Source organism: Rhinolophus sinicus, chromosome 1 (genome assembly GCF_057876585.1).
Source record: "Rhinolophus sinicus isolate RSI-liver-muscle chromosome 1, RSI-T2T, whole genome shotgun sequence".
Taxonomy (NCBI): domain Eukaryota; kingdom Metazoa; phylum Chordata; class Mammalia; order Chiroptera; family Rhinolophidae; genus Rhinolophus; species Rhinolophus sinicus.
Window position 1 is genome coordinate 42,923,220 of NC_142501.1, and position 25,427 is coordinate 42,948,646.

Sequence of the window (25,427 nt, forward strand, 5' to 3'; positions counted from 1 at the left end):
GATGATTAAATATTAGGACATCTATCTTAGGAATAGATCTAAGGAAGATCAACTCTACAGACTGAAACAAAGTTAATAAAAACTTTTAACATATACTTGTGACTCAAAAATAATTCATAAAAGAATAAGACTGTATCACACTTCCTTGACATGAATCTATTTTAACCCCTAAGACAGCTTATGTTCAAGAGGAAAAATATTAAAAGCATTCCCATTAACAAGGTTAAAAAAATGACAATTATTATCACCACCAAAATTTTCCTAGCTAATGAAGTTATCTTTATAATTTGGGGAAAAATTATAAAGTAAAAAATATTGGAAACAAGGGTGCCTGCTCTTGCCACTTGTATTCAGCATTGTACTAGAGGTTCTAGTCAAGGCCATTAAGCAAGAAAATGAAATAAAAGACATCAGGATTGGAAAGGAAGATGTAAAGCTCAATCTGCAGATGTCATAATCTTACGTAGAGAGAATCCTAAAGAATTTTTAAAACTCCATTAGGGTTAATAAATGAGTTCAGCAATGAGGCAGAGATATAAGTTCAATATGCAAAAAGAGTTGTATTTCTACACGCTAGCAATAACAATCAAAAGATGAAATTAAGAAAACAATTCCGGGCCGGTTTGGTGGCCCAGGCAGTTGGAGCTCCGTGCTCCTAACTCCGAAGGCTGCCGGTTCGATTCCCACATGGGCCAATGGGCTCTCAACCATAAGGTTGCCGGTTCAACTCCTGGAGTCCCACAAGGGATGGTGGGCTCCACCCCCTGCAACTAAGATTGAACACAGCACATTGAGCTGAGCTGCCGCTGAGCTCCCGGATGGCTCAGTTGGTTGGAGCACATCCTCTCAACCACAAGGTTGCCGGTTCGACTCCCGCAAGGAATGGTGGGCTGCGCACCCTGCAACTAGCAACGGCAACTGAACCTGGAGCTGAGCTGTGCCCTCCACAACTAAGATTGAAAGTTCAACCACTTGACTTGGAAAAAAAGAGTCCTGGTAGTACTCATTGTTCCCCCAAAAAGTCCTGTTCTCCTTCCCCAATGGAAAAAAAAAAATTCCATTTACAGTAGCATAAAAAAAAAAAAAACTTAAAAATAAATTTAACAGAAAAAGTGGATGTTTCATACTGTAAAACCTAGAATACCATTGGAAGAAATTAAAGACTAATTGAAAAGATATCTGTGTTCATGGATTGGCATACCTAATATTGGTACTAGAAGACAGTATTCCACCAAATTAATCTATTGATTCAATACAATCCCTGCTAAAATTCCATAGCCTTTTTTGCAGATTCTCAAATTCATATGGAATTACTAGGGGCCTTACATAGCCAAAATGACCTTGAAAAAGAAGTTCCAAGTTGGAGGACTCACACTTCCCTATTTCAAAACTTACTTCAACACTATAGTAATCAAAACTGTGTGGTACAGGTGTAAAGATAGATATATAGATGAATGGAATAAATTAGGAGTCCAGAAACAAATCCATACACTTATGGTCAATTGATTTTCAACATAGGTGTCAAGACAATTCAATGGGAGAAGGAATAGACTTTCAACAAATGGTTCTGGGATAACTGGATATCTACATACAAAAGAATGAATTTGGAACATGAGTACCACACACTATATACAAAAATTAACTCAAAATGGATTGAGACCCAAATCTAAGAGCTAAAATTGTAAAACTTTTATGAGAAAACATAGATGTAAATCTTTGTGACCTTGCATTAGGAAATTGTTTCTTAGATATGACACCAAAAACACAAGCAACAAAAGAGAAAAACAGATAAATTGGACTTCATTAAGATTAAAATTTAATTTTTTATTTCAAAAGACACTATCCAAAAAGTGAAAACTCAACCTACAAAATAGGATAAAGTATTTGCAAGTCCTATATCTAATAAGGGACTTTATCTAGAATAGATAAAGAATCTAACAACTTAGTAACAGACAACCCAACTGAAAAAATGGACAAAAGATCTGAATAGACATTTCTCCAAAGAAGATATACAAATGGCCAGTAAGCACATGAAAAGATGCTTAACACCACGAATCACTAGGGAAATGCAAATCAAAACTATAATGAGATACCACTTTATACCCACTATGATGGCTATAATAATTTTTAAAAAGGATAATAAGTGTTGGCGAGAATGTGGAAAAACAGGAACCTTCATACATTGCTGGCAGGAATAAAAAAGGTTCAGCACCTGTGGAAAACAGTTTGACAGTTCCTTAAAAGTTAAACCTACAGTTACTGTATGACCAAGCAATTCTTCTCCTAGGTATATATAATGAAAACATACATCTGCACACAATCTTGTACATAAGTGTTCATAGCAGCATTATCCAGAATAGCGAAAAAGTGGCTAAATGTCCATCAACTGATGAATGGATTAAAAAACATGGTAAATCCATAAAAATGGAATATTATTTTGCCAGGAAATGAAGTTTTGGTACATGCTACAACATAAATGAACATTGAAAACATCATGCTAAGTAAAAGGAGCTATTCATAAAAGGACACATACTGTATGATTCCTTCTATATGAAATATCCAGAATAGGCAAATCCATAGAATCAAAAAATAGACTGGTGGTTGCCAGAGGTCAAGAAGAGGGAAGAATGGAAAATAGCTGGGGTTTTATTTTGGGGTAACAAAAATGTTCTGGAATTAGATAGTGGTGATGGTTGTATAATCTTACAAATATACTAAAAATCACTAACATACACACTTTCAAATGGTAACTTTTACTATATTTTAATTACATAACTTATTTATATATATTATATGTATAATTTAATTATATCTCAAAAAGATTGCTAAGTGTTGAGTTTATTATATAGTAATAAACTTTTTGAGAAAAATAAAAAAGATTCATTTGGGGGTAAAGGAAATGGTAAATTTATAAATTATTTGCAGATGATATGATTATATATATCTGGAAAATCTGAGGAAAAAACACACAAAATTTCAGAGATTGTAAGTGAATTCAGGAGGATTGGTATGAAATTAATATTCAGAAATCAGTCATCAAGCAGATGAAAAGATCCATTTATAACAATAAAAAAGATTAAATCATTGGAGAAATTTACAAGTAGTTTTTTAGGAGCTCAAAAGCTGCTAAAGAAAGCTTGATAAATTCAATCCTGTACTAAAAAAAATTCTACATGGAAAAAGGTACCATTAACTAAGTCAGAAGGCAATGGCAATTTGAGGAAAATCACTTGATACTAGTGTCATAAAGGGCTGTTTTTCCTAATAGAAAGAGCACCTAAAATCTAAGGAAAAAAAAAAAACCAGTAGAAAAATGGGCAATTCATACAACCAGACAAGTCACAGAAAAGGTAACACAAATGGCTCAAACATAGGAAAAAACTGTTAATTTCACTCACAATAGAATGCAAATTAGTGTCCCACTGAAAGGTCATTTTTGAACTATTGTATCAGAATATATATATATATATATGTAAAATGTATTGTGTGGCTGAGACTATGGGGAAACAGACACTCTAATTTGCATGAGACCATGAATTGCCTTCCATGAAGGGTGATTTTGGTAGTAACTTTAAAAGTTACAAATTCATATACATCTTAACTCAGCAATTCTGTTTCTTTTTCTTTTTTTTCCATCAAAGTTTATTGGAGTGACAATTGTTAGTAAAGTTACATGGTTTTACACCAGCAATTCTGTTTCTAGAAATTTGTTCTACAAATAGATTTTAATGTATATGAAGTGACATTTGTACAAAGTTATTTATTAAGACCTTCATTGCAATAAGAAAACAATCTCTGGGCCCATTCAAGAATTCTCTGTAGCTATAAAAGAGAATGAGGCCACTCTTGGTGTACTGATATGGAAAGTTGTCTTAGACATACTGTTGCACGTAATAAGTTGCAGAAGAGTGTATAGCCTAAATTACTTGTGTAAAAAGAGGGGAAGTTGTGTGTGTGTGGTGTTTTCTTGTATGTTGTAAAATACCTCTGGAAGGATACATAAACTGATCGATATTGGCTAGGGAATGTGGTTGGATGGAGACCTTTTCCAATTTTGAATCATGTGAAAATCATATCTATTTTAAAAATAATAAACTAAGAATATAAGAGGATTTTTGAAAAAGTAGTAACTACTCTTACTTTCACATTTACAAACTGTGTGTCAACAAAATTACTTTTGCTTTTTCCTCTGAGATGCCAAATTCTCTTGACTACTCGATAGACTACCAGTTGACCACTCTTTGAGTAACACTGTCCTAGAACTTTAAACTTTAGATCCCAAAGAGTCTACTACAGTTGGACCCATATCCCCTTAGGACTAAGTGTTATATTCTTATACCAGAGATTAAATGGGATCTTAGAAGAGAAATTTAGTTCTTAATTCAATTCAATAAATATTTGTCAAAAACCTATTATGTAACATACCTAATCTGTTTTGCAAAGGTGAATATAGCATGACTACTGTTCTCAAGAAGTTCACAACCAAGTTAAAACTACTAAACTATATCCAACTATATAAAATACATTCCAAACACTACAGCAACATCATGGCAATTGGTTAAAATAGGCTTATTAATAACACCCCTGTGCCCAATTTACATTTGACATAAAATAGTCAATAGCACTTACCTCTGTTGGGTGGGATTGGTAAAAAGAAGATCAGAGAAGACTTTTACTTTTTTAAATATTTCAAAAATGAAGATGATGGGATCATGAGTGACTTTATTTACTTTTAGGGTTTTTGTTTTGCAAAAAAAAATAGGACAAAATCAAAAGTTTTAAACACATAAAGTTATTTCTTCACATAATTAAAACAAATGCTCACATACTGCTTTCCCACATCCCTTCACTTACTACTTACTATAGTTAGTACCAAAACCTGGTACTTTGTGTTTTTTTTAACTCTTATTAAATTAAGAACAAGTCTCTTTTCTTAAGAAAAATGTACAGTATATCAAAGGGTGAGACCACAACCCCAAATCTGAAACCTAGAAACTGAATTTAACACTTACTTAAGTAAGGGAAAGCTAAGCAAATCAGAATAACTTCTCTTTGAACAAAACAAATAGAGGGTTTATGGAAAGTATTGGTTACTGAGGCAGGAGTACTTGAAAATCAGCCTTAGAAGCATGGGTTACAGAAGCTCAGTACGTTTCCTGTTACTGAGACCTGTTTACTGAAACAGGTTGTCACTGATGAACCAAGATTTTTAAACCAGTATTAGTATTTATTTGTTACCATGGCTGTAAAAATTCATTTTCATGGGGATTTTTTAAAAATTTATTTTTAAAAAATAAGTTTTGGTTTTCTTTTTTCCTGTATTTGATTTGAAAAGTAGAGGTATCTTGCACTGAAAGGAAGCAATTTCTTTGCACTTATAATTTATTATGAAAAGGCTGTAATACAGTATATTGTTTTTCTATTGCTGCTGTAACAGATTATTGCAAATGTAGTGGCTTGAACAATGCAAATTTATTATCTGACACTTCCCTGGTAGAATCTGACACAGACCTCATTGGGCTAAAATCAAGGTGTTGGAAGGGTTATGTTCCTCCTGGAGGTTCAGGAAAGCAGCCATTCTTTTTCCAGCTTCTAGAGGCTGCCCACATTCCTTGGCTCATGGCCCCTTTCCTCCTTCTTCAAAGCCAGTGATGCAGCATTTCTCTAACCCTGCTTCTGTTGTCACGTCTCTTTCTCTGATCCTCCCTCTGCCTGGCTCTTTCACCTATAAGGACCTTTGTGATGATAATGGGCCCACTTGTATAATCCAAGATACTTTCCCCACCTGGAGCTCCTGGACTTAATTTTGGCTGCAAAGTCCCGTTTGCCGTGTAAGGTAATATATTCATAGGTTCCAGGGATTAAGACATGGGCACCTATAGGAGGGCCATTCTGCCTACCACACTTGGAAATTGAATTGGTAAACATATCCGTTAGGATTGCATTTGACTGCTTAAAGAAGTAAGGGTCTCTGCCTCATGCACCAGGAAGTTTTGGGGTGGGAGGTCCAAGACTGGAATGGCAGCTCAACAGTGCTATCAAGTAAACTGACTCCTTTTGACTTGCTATCATCTTTAGCAATGACTGCTAAGCCTCAGGCATCACACGTGTGTTCCAGGTAAGAAGACTGAAGCAGAAAAGGCAGTTCCAGAAAAATACAATTCACGTTTCATTAGCCAGAGTTGAGTCATAGGACTACCTCTAACTGCAAGGTAAGTTACTTATCTTAGAAGGTAAGTTTTTAGCTTTTCTGCTTCCCTGCAAAAGGAAGGAAAATTGAAAGTAGGGCTGGAATGAGTGATAGATGTACTAATTTATAGAATGACAGCAACAATTAAGTGAACTTAAAAAAGAACTTTATCCAGTTATTGAAGAGCAGGTACAGGTGTTGGAATTTTAATAGACTACTTGCTACATACTGTTACTCAGTATCAGTAGGTCCTAGGTTCAAAATTGATTAAAAGACTCACAAGTCATGGTATATTCCCCACACCAGTTTACTGAGCTTTAAAAGATACACAGTAAATAATGCAGAGGACCGAACAGCAGAGGCCTCCTAACATCTGGTAACAGGTTAGGTACAGCTTCCGTTCTCCTCCAGTACCCAGGGTTCATTTGCAAGAAATGAGGTTGAACCTGGTGCAGTGGACTTCACCTTAGGGCAGCCACCGTTCTATTCCCTACCTGTGTGTATCCCATGCTTGTTGCACAGTCTAGGAGTAAGTGCCAAGTCACATGCCTCCCAGTACAGCTGCAATTCATCAGTCAGAGGTGTCACAGTGAATGCTTTTGTAAACCAGGAACAACCTGACCCTCTAACATTCCACATTTGTCTTCTTTATATTCCAGAGAGCAGAATGACAAAAAGGCAAATCTAAGGTCAAATCCCTAGGGTCCCTGAGTCTGGGATAAGAGATCAGATCATCTGAAAACCCTTTTCTTGCATGCACTTGTAAGTAGTATTGTCCCTTTTTCCCTCTTGAAGTCGGAATAATCAAGAGAGAGACACAGGAGTCAGACAGATAAAGGTCAGAACGTCACCTTAGTAAAGCTGATGGAAGGCATGGGCAAGTGGACACACTCACACTTTTCCCAGACTTTTCCACTAGTCACTGGCACAGCTGAACAACAGAGTCTTCCCAGCATGCTAGGAGAGAAGACCCACTCCATGCAAAATGCAGGTCTAGAAAGGGTGGAGGAGGGTTGAGCTGTTTATTTTCCCCAACTCCGGTGTCCAACTAGTTGCTTCTATCCCCCTGGGGAGGAGTAAATGAGGGATGGGGAGACGCTCCATGATTTTCAGCCCTTCTGGCAATTTGAGGTCTCCCAGGGAATAAATGTGCAGCCAGGTTAGAGAACCACTGGTCTAGCTGATGTTACTGCATATAGGAATACAAGGGGTAAAGATAACTGTTCTTCCTTATAACTAAGGAAGTTCACTTGTGTGTGTGTGTGTTCTTGTTGCTGTTGTTTTTCTTTGCAGTGAAACTTTTTATTTTGAGGTAATAACAGATTCTCATGCAGTTACGAGAAAGAATACAGAGACATCTCAGGTAGCCTTTACCTAGTAGTTTTCCCCTGTGGTAACATCTTGCAGAGCAACCCTACAATATTGCAACCAGGATATTGGCATCCATACAGTCAAGCTACAGAACGTTTCCATTCCCACAAGGATCCTTCATGTTGCCCTTTTATAGCCACACCCATTTCTCTCCCACCCCTGTCCTTTCTACAAAGGTTCATTTTAACTGTGCTCTGCTCTTTTCATAAATGGCAGAATTCCTCTGCTGTATCTTCCTTCCTTTAAATACCATGCAAATAAAGACACCTGTTTTCAATTTCTTCTAGCAGTAAGACTATCTTTAGGCACCTAAAACCTTTAGCCTCTAGGCTTGTGTTAATATTCTTGTGTGAGCAAATTATCTGGAGTCATAAAACAGTTCTTTTGGGAAAGGGGGTGGGTAGAAAAATAAGCTCATTCATAAAATATTCTTCAGATATCCTCCACTTAGTTTGCAAATACAATAATCAATATAGTTTTCATTTTTCCTTTATTCAACACAAAACCATAAAATCTCTAGAACAGCTTTTATTTTTAAGAATGGCTATGGCAATTAACTGTGTTCCCTCCTGCTTAAATTTTCAGTAAAACAAATAATTCGTGTGCTTCTGACCATCAGAAACTAAAACACAATTGGAACTTTATTTGTTCTTTGATGACCCTTCATGACATACCCCCACTGCTCAGGACATGTTTCACTGGGTTTACCTTGTATAATTTCTGGTGTTATCTCAGAAGATGCTCAGGAATGTCCTCACCTCAGGTCTTACCACCTTGTTCCTCCAGTTTTCCTGGTTTTCCAGTCCCCTTCTGGCCTCACTCTCTTCCTCAGTTGAGAGGCCCCATCATCCATCATTATTTACAGCATTCTCAACTCTCTTACATGTTTACTCTTCTGTGTCTACTGCCCCCTCCCCCAAATGACAATCTACCTTCTCCATTCCCATTAGGAGGCAACTTGGCAAAGTACATACAATATTCGGTTTTACATCTGACAAATACAGATTCAGATCTAAATCCTGCTATTTTATCTGCAGTGGACACTTACTAATTTTTGTTCACCGTCATCCAATCCCTTTTCTTTTGGCAATGACACCCCAATTCTCCCCTAACTAAGCATATGACCCTTGCTAGGGCAGAGTTTCTCTCTCTGGAACTGGACTCAGGAGTGGAGTGATCCAAATCAGACTTTAAGTGATTCACATAGGCATCTGTGTCCTAAAAAGTCAGTCTATTCATTTCTATTAGTGAGACCTGTGAAAATGCTTTGGTTTCATCCTTTACATATTGTTCATTAGCCTTCCCTTTGTTTCATCAACTTCATATATCCTTTCAACGAAATTCCTTTATCTTATATTAGCAGAGTAATTTTCTGTTTTATGTAACCACAAAACCCTAACTAGCTATTGAAGTTTAAGTTAGTGATTTAAATTCTGTATAATCACAAAAATTATTTGTATGTATAAATATCATGAGAACTGTGAAAACAAAGTTAAAGGGTGTGGCATGCAATAGCCACAATAAATCTATGACTTCTAACTTCAGGTGAACCTCCAGCAGAGTTTGACAATCTTTTTATTTGTTCTGGGCCATCTTTATCTCCAAAATCCTTTCAGCAGATTTTACAAACATTTGCAGTTTTCTTCAGGCTGCACATTCAACCTCCACTTCAATCTCAACAGCCAGTCTCAAGTATTACAAGAGAATGTCAAGGAGACAGAGGTACTAGATAGGCTTGCAGAATCTTGGAAGGTTTTGTTGATCTTCTAGATTCGTGCCAATGTCATGACATCTCAAACCAAGTTCATAAGAATAAACTTTTGAAAAAAAATGTATGTAATCAAAGCCATCCCAAACTTACCACATTGATCAGAGTCTGCTTACCATTATCTACATCCTATATTCAAAGTGACTCAACGTTTCTTTTTGCACCTACCATGTTTCCCGGAAAATAAGACCTAACCAGAAAATAAGCACTAGCATGATTTTTCAGGATGACATCCCCTGAACATAAGCCCTAATGCATCTTTTGGAGCACAACTTAATAAAAGACCCGGTCTTATTTTTGGGGAAACACGGTATGTTCCACTGTATAATATGCCTTCAGTAGTAGATCAATGGAGTGAGGTTGTAATCTTCTCCGCTGTTGAATTTCTTCCTCCTAATTTGATTATGTTGGACTTGAAGGTCATAGCTGGTAGCTTATCTTCATACTGCGGGCTTCTACTATGTTCTGGAAGACAGCACTATCCAGTGTTTGTTTGAAAAACTGTCAGGATCAGAATACTCCTGGTTTGTCTTGGTACCAGAGATACTATTGGAAATGTTTTGTGCCTTCTTCCTGGTTGCTCATTAAAACATTAAGATTACATGCAGCCACAGTAATTTGTGCAGTGAACCATCTGAAGTATGTCTTAACTACGAAGACTCTATAAAGTACTCTCCACATAACAAAAACACAAACATGTCAGTATAAATTAACACCAGCTATACATTTATGGGATACCAATAAGAAATAATAAGTAGCACTATGAGATGAAGGGAATGTTGGCTAACCTGAAAAGATCATTTCAGGGTATCTCAGAACCAACCCATGAACCCTTCTCATGGATTTTTTGATAAGGAAGCTCCCTTTATATATTTTTTTCTTTCCTCCCTCCCTCCCTCCCTCCCTCCCTCCCTCCCTCCCTCCCTCCCTCCCTCCCTCCCTCCCTCCCTTCCTCTCTGACTATTTAAAGCTCCATAAATAATGGATGAGCATTAAGTTTGTTAGATATGGCATTTTCTCAATACATACTGGTTTCAATTTATCTTTCTGTTTAAAACTTCATTTTATTTTGCCTTTTTCCCCCATGGTCCTGAAGTTTTTACAATGTTTAGATGTTCTTCCTTGGGTGAATCATGAGTTTCTTCTTGTGGTCCCTGATCAGTTTTAAACCTTAGAATAGCAGTAGTAGCACTGCTGATTGGTTTCTGGGCAGTCTCTGCCTAGGTGGGCTTGACGTACAGGGGTGTTGCCATCAGTCTGAGCATGGAGGCTCTGGAGAGTCAAGCATTAGGAGTTCTGAGCGTTTGGTCTCAGTACCAGTGATTTCATTGGCAAAAAATATGGTTCACAGCTTGAAGAAGAGGAAACACCTGTCCACCTGACATCTGGTTTTGTTCTTGAAAAAGGGTACCTACCAACGTGCACATGTGAAAACTTTCTGATCTTGTACGATAGTATACGAACAGCAGGCTGCTGCCTGGAGTCCTGTGATCAGGCATTCCCATGTTATTGAACATGACGAACTCTTGCTCACAGCACATTTATATGGTAGAAAGGTAGAGGCAGCAGGAACAGCTGCAGTAGTAACAGCTACTACTAACAGATGCAGTAGTAGCAGCTACAAGTAACAGATGTAGACCAGTCAGTGTCTATGCTAACAATACCTGGTGGGACATGACTTTTAGAACTTGCTCTCAGAACAGTGGTTCAGGAGAGGGTTAGGTCTAAAACCCTCAAATTCCAGGGAGCTGTTGAGCAATTTTTGTCTAGAAGGAGAGAGAATGTGGCAAATCTTGGAAAAACCATCATGAAGTATCTCAAGGCGGTACTAACAGATAGAAATTGATTATGAGGCAGCTGAGTACAGCTCTTACATTTATCATTTTCTGCATAAACTGACTTCAGGGTGAACCTTCTGTTCTTTATGCTGAACTAAAATTATAAATAATGGCTTGGTGGACATATTGGTGGTTTCTTCTAGGAGGGGAGGGAAGCCTTTGCTGGGACCACATTCCATCATGCCTTTGCACTAAGGGTTGTACTAAATAGATAAAACTCTTTTTGGAAGTAAGGTTTCTTTTAGAATACTTTTTTTTATTTTATTAAAGTTTACCCTCCCATCAGAAGTTCTCAAAAGTAATTGACCCCCTCACATTGAGCCAACACTTCTATCAGTTGAGCAACTGGTGGGGCTTTCACACTCTTAAACAAGGAGTTAGTATATAATGGTGTGGAACTCCAGAAAGAGAACCAATCTGGGAATTTAGATTTGACAGTTGGCAGCATACAGATGGTAACTAAAGCCACTGGTCTAGAAGTTATAAAGGGAGAGCATTTAGAACAAGAAAAAAAAGGTAAGGGTTGAATTGTGGAGAATACCAATAATTTACAGAGGCAAAGGAAGAAGATCAGCAATGGAGGCTGACAAACAATCATATAAGTTGTAGGAAAAAGCCAGTGAAGAATGGTGTCACAGCAGCCAAGGTAAAAGAGATTCATGGAAAACAAATGCTATAGAGATTAAGCAAGGACTGAAAAATGTGTTGGAATTTTCAACCAAGAAGTCCTTGCAAAGTCGGGTGACCTGGGGATTGCAGTTCCATTGGAGAGGATGGGGTTCAGGTCAAATTGTTGTGGACCTAAGAAATGGGAAGTGAGAAAGAGGAGATGTGCATAGACTCCTCTTTAAGCAGACTCAGTCTTCGAGATAGAGTGGTAACTAGAGCAGAACCTATAGTCTAGAAAGGGTTTTTTGTGGGTTTTATTTCTCCAAGAAGGTATCGAAGTGAGGCTTCAGAGTATCTAGAACCAAAATAGGGCAGAGCTAGTAAAAAGGAAGTAGTTAAAGTATAAGAGCAAAAGAGTGATTGATGGAGGTGGGAGAAGATAATAAAGGATACAAAGGAAGTATGGTAACCAGACTCCAAGATGGCCCCCAGTGATCCCGGCTTCCTGGTATTCACACCCTTGTGTCGTTTCCTCCCATGTTCTACCAGGGATGATCTGTGTGACCAATTGAATATAGCAGAAGTGTTGCTTTGTTGCCTCTGAGATGAGGATATAAAAGACACTGTGGCATCCATCTTGGTGGCAGTCGCCCCTCCACCCCCACCCCACCCCATCATTCACTCTGGGGGAAGCCAGCTGCCATTACATAAGCACCCTTGTGGAGACGCACACATCGTGAGGAACCGAGGTCAGATGACTGCACTCCTGGCTGACATTTTGGCTCTAACAACATGAGATACTCTGAGCCAGAAACACTCAGCTCAGCTGTTCCCAGATTCCTCACCATCTGAAGTGGTATGAGATAAATGTTTATTGTTTTAAATTGCGATGTCTCAAGTAATTATGCAGTGGAGGGGAGGAAAAAGTTTTCCTTGGCCCTCTTAAGGTCCCTGGATGGGTCTGAAAATTAATCTGAAGAGACAGATTAGCAGGAGAAAAGCATACGGATTTATTTAATTTAAATTTCGTGTGACACAAGACTCAAAGAAACAGTTAAACCTGAGAAATATGATAGGTTGAGGAGTGTGAGGTAATTGTAGTAAACTGGGGACACTTAGCAAGACCTGTTTGTTTGGATTCTTCTTGGTGTCCCTTTGTCTTTGGAGATAAAGATGCTGTTTTCCTCTGGGTATAGGGAGGGCACCTTTGACATGAGGATTTTATGACTTATTTCAAGGAAGAAGAGCAGGGGTAAGGTCAGAGTGACCTTCCTGCTTCTGCTGTTTTCTCAAGCTTCTTCAACTAAAAACATTCAATGTGCCCTGGTGCCATATTTTGGGGGCAGCATGTCCTGAACTCCATCAGCAGAAGGTGATATATAATACTAGAGGGATTCGCTGTGAGCAGGAGGATGAACTCTACTGTCATGTCTGGACATTTTTACAAGATCTTCTTCTTTAAGCTTACCACTTAAAGTGATTAACAGAGTGATAGATGAGCTATGTACTAATGTATCCAAGTTACCTAGCAATAAGGATTTACGGAACAAAGCAGTATGGGTGTTCACATAAAAGCATGAACAAATACGCAAATAGTGAGAAGTTAATTATCCAGGCAGGAAAACAATGATGCACACAAAAAACCCATGCATGCGTGAAGAACAATCTGAGAATGTATCAAATCAAAATTGTGTTCAAAGGAAAAATCACGCTTGCATGACCAACAGTAGAGTCTCAGTTAAGGCAAATGAATACCCTTGATCACAGAACAATGAAAAATTCTTCCAGGAGGTGAGCATAACTGCCAAATGGGATCATATAAAAGAAGTATGAAGGGAAAACTAATTTTTAAGTTACAACCAGGTAGAACTGAAGCTGATTCTTGAAGTTCTGCTTCAGGTTACCCAAGAGAGTTATGCTCCCCTTTTAACCGTTTATGATAAGGTTCACAGATAAAAAATTATTCTGGTTGTGGAAGTTGATCAACTTATAAATTTTTCAGTCATTTCCATTATTTATCTCAGACCTTTACTCTTATATTTATTTTAGGAAGGCTTGTGTGCAAACCATTGTGCAGTTTAAAATGTCAAAATATGCTTTAAAGAAAGGTGTTTTTTTGTTTTGTTTTGTTTTTGGTCTGTTTGTTTGTTTAACAAAAGAGCTTTTAACCACTTTTTATTTTCCTTTGTTGTACTTTGGGTTTCACTAAGCTTGAGCAGTCTGGGCCACGGTGACATCCTGGAGCTTGACCAGGTTATAGGGCTGGGCAAAGGTAGTAATATTAACAGGCTCCGCTCTCAGTGCAGAGAAAGGTCTAACCCTGTGGGCAAAGCCTGGCTTTCATGGTTTCCCATTCGAAATCTGTAGGAAAAATCACAGTACTTGGAAATGGAAGACTTTGATTTTAATTCTGGTTTCACTATTTAGTAACTGTGTGATACTGAGCCAGAAACTATATGTCTATGAGTCTCAATGTCTCCTCCACAAAATAGAGTCAAAAAAAAATTCCTGCCATTGTTACATACTAGTTTTTACTGAAAGATCAAATGAGGCTTGCATCAATATATATATGAAGCCCTTTTTAAAAACTTTAAAGTACTATAAACATTATTACTTTTTATTGTGGATACCATTATTGTTCCTTCTTACCTTGAATCTTTCTTTTCTTGATATAAGCTCAGGTAGGCTTTAAGTCTTGAATGCAACTCACAAAAGGCTAATAGCTAATGCCCTTCCCCCCCAAAACTGTGTCTTTTTTAAAAAGATCATTAACACACTTGAAATTAATTTTTGAATTAGAAAATAATGCCTAAAACAAATCTACATTATTGAAAACATTAAATATTTATCTCCTTGAGATTGCAAGGCCTTAGTATCTAGCACCTTAGAATAGGACCTATTTTCCCTGCACCAAAAAGACAACATATTAGCATTTGCTATTGCAAATGGTTACCACAAAAACAAAATAATGGAGATTTAATTTGTGGATTATGTAAAAGGAAGTCCTTTAGGATATTTAAAAAAATTTTCTGATTATAAATTTAACATATGCACTGTAAAAATTTTGGAATCTCCATATAGATATAAAGAGAATTACTATAACCCGTAATCATATTACTCATAGATAGTCACTGTTAACATTTTTGCATAGGTTTTCCAATTTCCTCCTCCCTCTTGTCTGCTTTTTCCCCACATATTTTTAATCATAGCATTATATAGTATTACATAATCTTTCATAACATGATTTTTACTATTGTATTCTAAAATTGTTTTTTTACATGTGAAATCTACTCTTTTGAGATCTAAAATCTAGCAATCTTTTTTTAAAATCTGAATTTGTTTCAAAGGTAAATATTGTTTCTCCAAGTATTTTCCTAAGAACCCACATTCAAAACCTTGTATCACTCTGGACTTCTCTTTTTTTCTTATGGGATATTGTCTGAATTGACTTGATTCTGAATCAAATCTGAATTCTATCACTGAAAACCTATTAATTCCTTCATTTTTATTCTTATTACCATGGCCCTGGGCCAGGCCCCTGTTTCCTCAATTCTAGATTATTAAAATCATTTTCTGACTGGTGTCTTTCTTTCCAGTCTCTTTTCTCTATAATCTATTTTACAGTCCTCATTACCCTGCACAAAATACTGACTGACTCTACATTCTATAGCAGAGGCGCCAAACTGGAGCTTCAAGCACGGATATAGTCTGCAAATTTGTTTTGTTAAAACTCCACAGTGTTCTGAACATACCTGCGTGGCCTCTAGGTTTCCAAGTGTGGCTGAGCGAATTTTGCATTCTATAACTCCAGGGGGCACTGTGCACTTAGCATACCATAGAATTGTGCAGGGCACAACATGTACAATCAGCCCAACTCTATACCTGGTGGCTCTGCTGAAGCCTATAAACATTTGAGGTTTTACTCTGTAGTCTATACAATATGAGAAAAAAACCCTGATATCTTGTCTAACCCTGTCCACTATGATGACTAATCAAGCCCATCCTGTACCATAGCCAGGAAAAGGCTGATATTCCTAAAAGACTTGCACTTTAAGACAAGCCTTAAAAAATAGGAATATTCTGAAAGCCTTGAATTACAAGATAAGACATAAAGTTTTTTTCCCCAAAAGGCAGAAATATCTTGTTTTTCTTTTTATTGAAACGCACCCAAAAGTTATCCAGTCAGAACTGTCCACTACTGTATAACAGTCTGTTATCTCCTGACCTTGTGATTTTCTACAAATGCTTCTCATTTTCTTGATTAGGTGAGCCAGTTTCATACTAACTTGTATCCTTTGCAAGTGCATGTTAAAAACTCTAGTCTGTTCTTGAATTTGTCTCTGAGTTTTGCAGAATAAAGGATAAAATTCTTTAAATCCTAATTCCAAGCTCTTCACAGTGTGGACCCCACATCCCCAGAGTTTTCTCCTTTGCATAAATATTACATTTTCCATAAACTGACTTATTTCCCTCTTAACATAAACTTCACAAATCTTTGTTGCATTTCTCCTTCCCTTGATCCTTCTGCTCACCTTTACCTCTCTTAACCTACCTCATTTTCATTCTTCAAGGTCCATTTCCATCCCATTTCTTTCACAAAGCATTCTTTCACCTCCTTAGTTTTCATCCTTTTTCTCTGAACTCTTTCTGCCCTTAATGTCTACCCCCACAACTCCCCCACCCGCCCAGCCCCGCACCCCCTACCCCCACGAGCCACAGTGAGAGCTAGGAGGGTAAGCCTACATGTGTGGAGGGATCACAGCGTAGGAGAGGGGCTCTGCAATATGGATCTGGAGTTTATAGAGTGATGACCATTCCTCTTTCCCCTCCTTGAAGGAGGGAGAAACATCTTTGCCCCTAATGTAAACTAAGTTTCCTTAAGAACAGAAGGGGAAGAATCTTGGATTCTTATCGTTTGGAAGCTAAATTATCTTTGGAATCTAAATTATCTAAACTGTCTCTAGGAGAAGAAGAAAACAGCCTCTGAGATTACAACCAGAGTTTTCTCCTCTTTTGATGTCTAAACACAAACGGACAGTTCTCCCAGTCCTTCTGGGCTTTTTCTAGGGAGGAGGGAAAGCAATTCCCTATCCTGGAACATAAAGCTTTTCTTCCTTGTAAGATAGAGAAGTTTTAGAGAAGTTTTATGACCCTTTAAATGCCAGTAAATGGCTCCACAACAAGGCTGTAAAGAGCAAATATTCCTGGGGACACAAACAGTCTCATCTTCACAGCAGATAAGTGTCTGTGGCTCAAGAGGCTGGGGCTTTGCAGGAACACAGAAATACACGGAAAATTAATTTCCCCACCTACTACAGCACACATTTTTAGAATGGGGCCAATTTGTTTTTGGTAAACAGGTGGATATCCTTTCTGTATTCTTTCCCTTACATTTAGTGCCTCTTTTATTTGACCTTTGATGTTCTTGGGGTATTCTACCCTATCACTTCAATTTTGGGGTATGGGTCCCTTCCCCAAATACTCTGTGCTATAAGATTACTTTTGTCCTATATCCCCAAATTTAAAAAGTTCCATACTTTTAGGGTAGCGGATCTTAGCTAATTGTTAGAAGGAAAGCAAACTAACTCAAAATGAACCATCAATGAATTATATGCTCTTGATCTTGCGGGAGATTATTTTTTTCAAGGCTACTGACTGATACCGATCCCATGGAGGTGGAGGGATTGAAGGAATGAAATGAGGTAAATTTTGTGAAAGCATCTTGTAATTTGTGAAATACTATATAAATGAGTGTTAATTTGTATAATAATTATTACTAATACTACAACAGTGAGGTCTGGGTACTTGAAGACACTATTTTAATTCATGGCTTATACTGACTTTTTCCCATTTTGGTGTACTGGCCTTCATTAAGCTGATGTTTTTGAGAGAGCTTGAACCTGCAATTAGATCAGGCATTAAATCTAGGTTTGGTGTCATGGGCTTTCAGCATGAATGATGCCATTTTGGGCCTGTGGTTCTTTATTTAACATCATGTAGCTTTATTAAAAAATGAAGTAACTAAACTCACAATGATACAGGATAGTTAGCATGTCCCTAGGTAGACAGGGGGGGTCCCTGGTGGAATAAACAAAAGGCAGCCATATCCTAAAACTCCAGGTTTCGAAATCACTCCTTTGCTTCAGGACAAAATATAACAAGGCCTCGAGGTTAATCATAAAATTCCTTTTGGCCTGACAAATGGAGCAGATCTGATAGATAAGAGTGGGTTACTTTGCTAATTCCTTTAGGATGGGCAAGCAGAACAAATCTGGTAGACAAATTTCATTAGAAGGCGCCAGTTCCCTTCTTCAAACAGTTCCCTTCCCCAAATAGGCAAGGGAAGGTATAAAAGTAAGAGCTTTTGCCTGTCACAGGGACACCCCCATTTGGGACCACCTACCGCTTGGGAGCTTTAACTCTGCTTTCAATAAACTATCCTGGGTCCGTGTTTCCAGAAACTGCCAGCAGATCCAACATCATCTACATCATTTGGAGACTCACAGGAAAATATTCCTCCATCAACAACATTGTTTCTTCTGGGAAAGAAACTGGGGGTTGAGGGACAGAGTGGAAATTTGGAACCATTTGGATGTATTGAATATTTTAAAAAATAAAATTAACAGCAAAATTTAATGTGGACTAAGCAAGTAAATTTAATACTTAAGTGAAAATTCCCAAGTACTTATACAATTTATTAAACGACTATAAAATAGTAGTAACAAAAACTATTATTTATTGAGAGACTACTCTGTGGTCTATAACTCCTCCTTTTATATCAGCATTTCTCAAGGTCATCTACATTCCCTGTGACCTTACACTTATTCCTCTGCCATTGCAATCTGGCTTTGTCCTTTTCCTCAAAATGACTCTTACCAAGATTATCAATGACTTTGTTTTTAAATCCAGTGGCTGCTTTTTGTTTTATTATGTTTTTCGTTTTTAATTTTAAAAATCTTTTATTTTGTATCACCTAAAGTCCATAGATTTATTACAGTTCAGTCTTGGCCAGTGGCTGCTTTTCAATCCTCATGTTCCTTGTCTCTCAGCAGCATTCTATGATAACATTATGCTTTCCTGGTTTTCTTCTTACATCTGTACTCATTTCTTCTTAGGCTCCTTGATCAGTTTATCCCCTTCTGCCAGTCTTTAAACATCCAAGTTTCGGATGATTCAGACTTTGGTTGGCTTCCTTTCTTTGTTTCTTTATTTTTTGCTGGAACAGTGTGTTTCTCCAGGGCTCATCAGCTCCAAGTCATTGTTCTTCAATCTAATTGTGAAGGGCACAGCTCAGCTCCAAGTCCAGTCACTGTTTTTTTCAATCTTTAGTTGCAAGGAGCGCAGCCCACCATCCCATGAGGGAATTGAACTGGCAACCTTGTTGTTGAGAGCTCACGCTCTAACCAACTGAGCCATCCAGCCACTCCTCTGGAAGCTCAGCGGCAGCTCGTTGTCTTCAGTCTAGTTGTGGAGGGCACAGCTCACTGGCCCATGTGGGAACTGAACCAAAAACCCTGTTTTTCAGAGCTCGCACTCTAACCAACTGAGCCATTTGGCCACTCTGGCTTCCTTTCTTACTTCATGCTTTCTTCCTTGGTATTATCAACCACATCCATGGCTTCAGTGATCATCTATGAACAAATACATTCCCAGTTTTATAAAATCTCTGAACTCCTATCTTTAACTGCATATTTACCATATCCATTTGAATATCCCAATGAACGGCACCACCATTCACCCAATTTCTCCTTTCAGGAGTCTCAGGATCATCTTTCTTATGTATGTATGATGTATGTATGTATGTATGTATTTATTTATTTATTTTAAATTTATTTTTTTTATTGGGGAAGGGGAACAGGACTTTACTGGGGAACAGTGTGTACTTCCTGGACTTTTTTCCAAGTCAAGTTGTTGTCCTTTCAATCTTAGTTGTGGAGGGTTCCATTCAGCTTCAAGTTGTTGTCCTTTCAGTCTAGTTTGTGGAGGGTGCAGCTCAGCTCTCGGTCCAGTTGCCATTGCTTGTTGCAGGGGGCACAGCCCACCATCCCTTGTAGGACTCAAGGAATGGAACTGGCAACCTTGTGGTTGAGAGCCCACGCTCCAACCAACTGAGCCATCTGGGAGGCAGCTCAGCTCAAGGTGCCGTGTGCAATCTTAGTTGCAGGGGGCAGAGCCCACCATCCCTTGGAGGACTCGAGGAGTTGAACCATCAACCTTGTGGTTGAGAGCCCACTGGCCCATGTGGGAATCAAACCGGCAGCCCTCAGAGTTAGGAGCATGGAGCTCCAACCTCCTGAACCACCGGGCTGGCCCTCTTTCTCCTTTATTGCTCATATCTAATTAATCACCAAGTCCAATCAATTTTGACTCTTAAATATCTCTAATCTGTTCCTTTCCTTCCATCTATGCTGCTGCTACCTTCTTCTAGCTGCTGCATAGTCTCTCACTTGGATTAGTACAAAAGCCTTTTACTTTTCAAACTTTCAGTCTTGTTTTCCTCTATTGCATGCATAACACTGTGCTCAGAATAATCTTTTCAAATATAAATGTAACTCCCTTCAATAAAACTTTGCAATAGATTTTCAGTGCATTTCAAATAAAATCCAAATTTCTCACCAAGGACTCCAAAGCTATATGATCTGGCCTTTGTCTACTCCCTCTTCCATCTTGTTTCAAATCATTCTTCATTTGGCTCCCTCTAGGTTTCTTCCTTAATATTGGTTCTTTATTGTGTCAGGGCATTTACTTTTATTGTTTCATAGTTTTGTAACATTTTTCTTTCAGCTTCCATGTCTTTGGCCTTTTCTCAGTGTTCAGGTCTCAGATCAAATGTTACTTCCTCGAAAGGTCTTCTCCAACCATGCCGTCCATGCTGCTTTATATCACAGAAGAAAATATTTATTTTCTTGTCAGCACTTAATATAATATCTAATTATGCTCATTTATATGTGCATGCACATACACATAATTACTTATTAAATATGTAACTATTTATGTATGTTTGTTTATTACCCATCTCTAACACCCACCTCTTCCCCAAATGTCAACCCCATCAGGGCAGGGACCTTATTTGTCTTATTCACTAGTGTATTCCTTTTAGCTAGAACAATGCCTAGCACTAATAAGGAATTAATAAACATCTGTTAAAAGACTTTCAGATGTCTTTTCACATCACTCTTCTTACTTTTTTGCCTTCTGGGCTTTATTTGAATTCTTAAAAAATGCTATGCAACTTTTCCCCTCAGTACCTTAACATATCCTATTTGCTCTGCCTGGAAAGTTTGCTACCACCATATTTAGTTAACAACAACCTATTTTTCAGGTCTTAGTGTAGATGTGACTTCTTGTGCTTTATTATCCCTGATATTCTAGACAAGATAAAGTCACTATCATATAATCTCCTAATATCTATATTTTTCCTTCATAGCACTTATGAAAGTTTGTAATTACATTTACTTGTTTTTCTGTTTCCTCTAGACTAGCGATCAACAAAGTATGGCCAAGGGCCAAGCCTCCCCCAAAACCTATTCTGTAAATAAAGTTTTATTGGAACACAGCAATACCCATGTGTTTATGTATTGCTTGTATGGCTGCTAAAATATTTAGATTTTGGTCTTTTATAGAAAAAATTTGCTAACATCTGCTCTTGATTAGACTCTAATCTGTAGGAGGGCAAGGATACTGTTTGGCATATGTCTTCCTACCACACTACTAAAAATTAAAGGACTCCAGTAAAAACTAGTTAAATAAATGGATGATAAACACTCTGCTAAGTTCTTGACACATATTATCTTATTTTAATCTTCACAACAACTTATGAGGTACGTAGTAGTATCTGCAGTTTACAGATGAGAAAAAGGAGGCTCAGAGCCATCAGTGAGTTGGCCTAAGGCCACATAGCTGATAAGCAGCAAACCATATGTGAACCTAAGATTAACAAACTTTTTCTTCTATCAATTTTATTTTTTTCAGTTATAGTTCATATTCAATATTATTTTGTATTAGAGTCAGGTGTTCTTCACCAATTTTATTTAGAAATAATTGATATTAAAACTGGTAAGTCAGAGTTTAATGACTAACAGAATATAATCACACAAATGACTAATTACAAAAGAAAAAGAGTAACTCTCCAGTGGAAACACTGCTTGATCAAAGTTAACACCACCAATAATGGGATAAACTGACATTTCCTCCTGATGTAAAGTAATGAGAAGGTCGTAACATCTTTTATACAGTGTTTATGCAAAAAAAATATGATCTGAATCTAATCACAAGGAAATATCAGACAAACCCAAATTGAAGGATAGTCTACAAAATGTCAAATAATTGAAAAACAAAATTCAAAAATGTCAGTGTCATGAAAGACCAAGAGAAGCTAAGGAACTGTTCCAGACTGAAGGAGACTGAAGAGACATGACAACTAAATGCAATGTGTGATCCTAGATTGGATTCTAGGACAGAGACTCTTCTTTTTCTGTAAAGGACATTATTGGAACAATTGGTAAATTTATGTTACAAATGGAGGATTAAATATAGGTACAAATTACTTGTAGCTCCTCCTGAAAAGGTAGAGTCTGTTCCCTCACTGTATTAGTCAGGGTTCTCAAGAGAAAAAGAACCACCAATAGGATAGATATATAGATACCGAATTGGCTCACGTGGTTATGGAGGTGAAGAAGCCCATGGTGTGCCATCTGCAAGCCGGGGAACCAAGGAAGTCAGTGGTGTAATTTAGTCTGAGATGGAAGACCTAAAATTGGAGGATGGATGATGTAAGTCCTGGTCTGAGTCTGAACACTCAAGGACCAGGAGTGCCAATGCCTGAGGGCAAGAGAAGACGAATGTCTCAGCTCAAGCAGAGAGAGCAAATTCACTCTTTCTTTTTGTTCTATTCAAGGCCCTCAACGTATTGCATGATGTTTACCCATACTGGTAAAGATATCTTCGTTACTTATCTACTAATCAAATGCTTATCTCTTCCACAGATATTTTCACAGACACACCCAGAAATAATGTTTTCCCAACTGTGTGGGCATCCTTTAGATCAGTCAAGTTGACAGAAAATTAACCATCACACCTAACTTTTGAATCTAGGGCTGGTCTTATGACATAACTTGCCCAATAAAATGCAGAAATGATGTTATATTACTTATGAATTTCAGCCTCCAAAGGTCATGTAGTTCTGCTCTTGCTTTCTCAGAATGCTGCCCTGAGACTACCATGTAAATTAACTCAGCCTAGCCTATTGGAGGATGAGACCATGAACTGAGGAGCACCAGTTGACAGCCAGCACATGTGCCAGGTGTATGAGTGAGACTATCTTAGAGAGATTACTGTAGCCTCATGAGTGATTCCAGGCAAGACCAACAGAAGAACCACCCAGTAGTCAAATTTATCATTTAAAAAGATCTCTTCTGGGTTTTGTGTTATACTTAGAATGCCAAGAGATATACCTCTGGCTATTGGAAATAGACTTTCAAAGAAAAACCTTCATCCCAGGGTCAGCACTGCTGGAGTAGGCTAGTTGACCTGGTAACAAAACACATGACCTCAACTTACTCATAAATAGGAAGAACTCATGTCAATTGTATCTCAATAAAGCTGGAAAGTAAGTAAGTAAGCAAGCAAACAAATAAGCAAGTAAATACGTAAACACAAAAACAAATAAATTGGGAAAACTCTTGAAGACAGTAAGAGGCAAGAACTTGAAACTGAAGAAAAACTACCTTCCTCATTCCTGATCTATGAAATAATTCCTTGGCTCGTAATAAAGTATTGTCACATCACTTTTTATTTTGTTTTATTTTGGCATGGTCAGGAAGTCATTACTGTGTTCTGTGTAATAATGTTTCAATACATACCTGTTATACCTACAAAAGAGATTATTTTCTTCAGCAAGGTTTATTTTTAAACATAAAGCAAAAGGAAACAACATAGGAATCTTCTTCTTTTACTTATCTGTCAATTATTTTAATTTAATGTTGTTTATTTGTATTTAGACAGGAAAGAAATCCTTTTGTGAAAAGTAAATTTGTATTTCAGAGAGAATTTAGGTCTGTGCAGTCTGGTGAACAACCTCAAATTTTCATCCTTTTGTTATAAATATACATAAATCAACTTAAGTTCATATTTCCTGGCTATGACCCAAATCTATTATCCTTAACTTCATGGCCTGTTGTCTTGTCATATCAAAGTAAAATTTGTCGGCTCTTACAGAAAAGCATATGTAAACATAAAATTGTGTGAAAAATGGTAAAGCCACTTTTAGGGCATATTTGCACATATTTCTATAAATTTGTATAGAGTGATATTCTATTAATATATTTATAAACATGTGATCATACAATGTGGAAAAGTAATGCTATATGCTCTTTATGTCACTGTTATTATAAGATGTTATTCATTCTTTGTTGCATTTATACCAGTAAAATTATCTCCATAGGCCTTCTTTTTGCTTATAATGCTAACTAATGAAAATCCAAAGCTTGACTTCATCAATGTAAGCCTTTTTAATTAACAAAAGGAGTCTCAGAATGAGATAAAAGATATGCCCCTCTGCCCTGTAGCATAGAGGAAGAGATAGCTTTCTGCAACATAATATTTATTCAAAATAACTGATTTTGTAAAATGTGAAATGGTGGATATTCACTAAAAATACTGATTTATTTTTTTCTGTGCAATATGGAGATGGTGTGAATATTCATAATTATTTCCAGCATATTTCTTGTTACTATAAATCTGTCCAGCGTATTTCTTGTTATTACAAATCTGTCCTTGGAAGTATAATTTTAAAACAAAGTTTTGTAAACCTACCAAGACTTAGAAATTTAGTTGCTATGTCCTTAAAAATAAGCTTTGGAGAAATGCTTGCACTTGGAGGGTCCCAAGAGCACAGCTAGTTTGGAGATTTGTTAGAAGGACCTATTTGAATAAGCAACAGGTTATAATCATGGCGAAAGTTCATTACAACAAAGCATATAATATAGGATCAGCAGAATAAAGATATGCCTAGGTGACATCCAGAAAGATTAGGCGCAGACTTCCAGGCCCTCCTCTGTGAGTCACACTGATGTGCTTTTGGTGCGGTAGCGAATCACAGGAACACCGACGAGATGTCTGCCCAAGGGAGCCACTTAGGCCTCAGGGCGCAGAGTTCTTATAGGAATCTGGCCATGTAGGCACATTCCTCCTACATGACCGCCCATGGTGCAGACCTGAAACCAGGAGGCAGATGCACATGATAAATCTTGATATGTGTATTAAACGAGACTGACAATCTGATATGTCTTTTCTCAATGCCTTAGAAGCACGAGACAACATCATTCACCAATGACTATGTTAACTCTAAGGGTTTTACTCCCAGAGTTTGGCCAAGGGTTGGCACCATGACTCCATATACTCCCAGAAATAAGCAGATGTGCTGTGTGAACTCGTTTCTTGAAGCTTGTAATTCTGATTGGTTGCTTTACTTAATGATTTGTTGTCCTGTTAGTAATGTTGTAATGGATATCTCTTCATGTGCAAATAGTATAAATTCTTAAAAGCTTACTCTGCAAATCAGAAGATCATTGGTTCGTATTCATTTTCCTGTGTGGTATGGGAAAAAGCCTGTGCCCTTGCTAGATTTCTTATTTTAATGAAGAGTCTGTGA